Source organism: Lissotriton vulgaris, chromosome 11, assembly GCF_964263255.1.
Source record: "Lissotriton vulgaris chromosome 11, aLisVul1.2, whole genome shotgun sequence".
Taxonomy (NCBI): domain Eukaryota; kingdom Metazoa; phylum Chordata; class Amphibia; order Caudata; family Salamandridae; genus Lissotriton; species Lissotriton vulgaris.
This window is the reverse complement of record NC_141699.1, coordinates 892,683,325-892,686,734: the sequence shown is the minus strand read 5'-3', so window position 1 is coordinate 892,686,734 and position 3,410 is coordinate 892,683,325. Positions and strand designations below refer to the sequence as shown.

The 3,410-nt window shown below is 41.1% G+C and overlaps 1 pseudogene; it reads left to right on the top strand.

Annotated features, from left to right (window-relative positions):
* The first annotated feature begins 1,912 nt into the window (after positions 1–1,912).
* On the top strand, positions 1,913–3,176 carry LOC147683659 (uncharacterized; annotated as a pseudogene).
* Positions 3,177–3,410: the final 234 nt, after the last annotated feature.

The window sequence follows — 3,410 nt, the reverse complement described above, 5'->3', positions numbered from 1 at the left end:
CATCAGCGGATTTTCACTGATAGCAAAACCATTACAGAGATTAACCAGAGCAGATATCAGAGACCCTATAGTTCTGACCAAAACTGAGATGGAAGCATTCGAACAGCTAAAAACAAGCTTGTGTGAAGCTCCAGCTTTAGGAATGCCCGACTATGAAAAAGAGTTTGAACTGTACTGCAGTGAACGAGAAGGATGTACATTGTCAGTACTAATTCAGAGACTTGGAAAACTGAGAAAGCCAATTGCATATTTCTCAGCTGTTTTGGACCCAGTTGCAAAGGCATTGCTAGGTTGTCTAAAAGCAGTAGGAGCTACAAGCGTAAGTCTAGAACAAAGTGAAGGAATAGTGATGGGATTTCCTGTGAGGGTGTATGTACCTCATTCTGTTGAGATTCTCCTCAATAGGGCAAAAACACAGTATCTGACCAACAATAGGATGACCAAATACAAAAAGATAATTTTGTGAGCAGAAAATGTGACAATCTCTAGATGTGTAAATGTCAATCCTTCTACGTTATTGCCTGATACCATGGAAACTGAAGTGAAAAATGAGGTTGATCACAAATGCCTAGATGTTCTTGAAAACTGTCCCAAACCAAGACCAGACATCAGAGAAGAGACATTGCCTGAATCAGATTATGTAATGTTTGTTGATGGTTCATGCCTGAGAACAAATGAAGTGTTCTGAGTGCAGCATATGCAGTTTGTACAGTGGCAGATGTATTGGAAGCATCTTGTCTGAAAGAAATTCGTTCTTCTCAAGTAGCAGAGTTGATTGCTTTGATTCGAGCATGTGAATTGTGAAAGGAGATTAAGGTTACCATAGTGACTGATAGTCAATATGGTTTCGGAGTTGTTCATGATTATGGACAACTATGGTCCCAAAGAGGTTATTTTACTTCTGCCGGATCACCAACACGTAATGCTGAATCCGTGAGAATCTTAATAGATGCAATTCAATTGCCTGACAAGATTGCTGTGGTGAAGTGTGCAGCGCACAAAAGGGGGGATGATTACATCACCCGAGGTAACAGGTTTGTAGACTCAATTGCAAAATACTGTGCCATAATCTTGCATCCATAAATCAGAACAGGGAGAAGGAACATGTTGCGAGTTCTTTAATGCTAACCACAGTAGTTGAGACTTGGCAGGAAGTGAGGCAAATGCAGGAAGAAGCAGATGAGGAAGAAAAAAATGTTTGGTTAAAAGCAGGATGCAGACAAAGAGAGGAAGATGAAATCTGGGTTTACAAAGATGAAAGACCAGTAATGCCCGATAGCATGATTTCAAACATGGTCCGAATGTATCATGGTCAAGCTCATGTTGGAAGGGATGCCATGGCTCGTCTATTTAGACAAACGTGGTACAATCCGAAGTTCAGGATGGTTGCTGAAAGTCTGTGCCAGAGATGCCTGGTATGTCAGCAATTCAATCAAAACAGAAAAACAATTGTGAGTCTGGGAACCATAGGACAGGAGGGAGGTCCATTTACACGAATGCAGATGGATTTTATTGAACTTCCACCTTGTAACAGACTCAGATATGTTCTAGTGATCATTTGTTTGTTTTCTCGATGGGTAGAGGCTTTCCCCACAAGGAGTAACGATGGGCTAACGGTATGCACCTGTTACAACGCATTTTTTACAATGCACTACCACTACAACGCAGGCATTACAACGCATACCATTACAACTCATAGCGCTGGGGGGCGCTCTAGGATAAGAGGTAAGTTTAATTTACTATCCAACACCTTCCCTAGGGTCCACGGGGACTGGAGTTAGAATAGTAAATTATACTTACCACTATCCAGCACCCCAAAGCGCTATGCGTTGTAACGGTATGCGTTGTAAATACCGCGTTGTAATGGTATGCGGAGTAAAAGTATGCGTTGTAACGTCATACATCCGGGCTAACTGTTGCAAAATTGCTTTTACATGAAATAATTCCAAGATTTGGATTTCCAGTAACGATCAAAACTGATTGTGGACCCCATTTTCAAAATGAACTTATGCAAATGATCTGTGAAGCACTGGACATTCGTCAGAAACTGCATTGTGCTTACAGACCTGAGGCTTCAGGGGTAGTTGAACAAGTGAATGGAACAATAAAAAACAGGATTGCAAAAATGTGTTTGGCAACAGGACTGAAGTGGCCAGACGCCTTACCACTTGTTTTGATGACATTGAGAAGTATCCCTGACAAAAAGACTGGATTGAGTCCACATGAGATTTTGATGGGAAGAGTGATGATACAAGCATTTGTACCAGTTGATAAATTGATGCCAATTAATGATGACATCATACTGGATTACTGCAAAAACGTGTCTGACGGGGTGACTTCTGTGTTCCATCAGGTGGGAACTGAATTAAACACGAAAGAGAAAAGTCCAGCTCATGATCTAGTTCCAGGAGAATGGGTTCGGATAAAGGTACATCGCCGAAGAAACTGTTTGGTGCCTCGTTGGCAGAGACCAAGACAGGTCATATTGGTCAGCACCACTGCAGTTAAATGTGCCGGAGTGAAAAGATGGGTGCATGCAAGCCATACCATCCATGTGCCTGAACCCGAGAATCCAAACGAAGAAGGTGAAAGCACAACTGATTCTGACTCAGAAGGTGAACCAGAAAGAAGTCTAGATACTGAAGATCGACAAGAACGTCGACATCTGGAAGTATCAGAGGCTAGTTCTGCGTCTGAAGGAGAAGGAGAAACTGTTGAAATACCGAAATCTGAAGATCAATCTGAAGATCGAGATTTGGTAGAGGCTGACACCAGTAAGGACACTGAGCAAGGTTAAAATAAAGCTGGTGGTCAAGAAAATACTGAAGACCAGTCTGAAAGCTCTGGAAGCAGGAACGAAAATCCTGACACTGGAAAAGAGGAAATAACTCACGATAAGGATGAGATTCCAAGTATCAGCTATGGAGATGTTCCTAACAGAGTGAAAGAAATGTCAGAAGAGAAAACTGATCTTGAAAAAGAAAAAGACATTATAAAGTTTATCATAAACAAAACTGTTGAAGAGACTGAAAGTGAAACTGACGACAGAGCAGATGAGACTCCATTGAGAAAAAGTTCAAGAAAAAGGGCTTGGAGAGTGGAGCATAACACCACGGAGCCTAAGACAAAAAGAATTTGTAAAGGAGATAATTGGCCAAAAGAGACTGATGGACTGAGATTTAAACTGGTCAACAAAGCTAGAAAGCTAGAAGATCAAGTAAATGAAATATCTAGTCAAAAGGAGTAATTGGAAAAAAGAATAGAAAAGAGTGAGAAGACCAAATCAAAAATACAAGTCACCTGAATGGTCCTATGTTGTTTTACCTCCGATTGAGGAAGTAAACAGTAGCCAAGAGAACTAATATTGCCCAAAACCAGTTGGGAAAAGTGAGTAAAGGAACTGAATAACA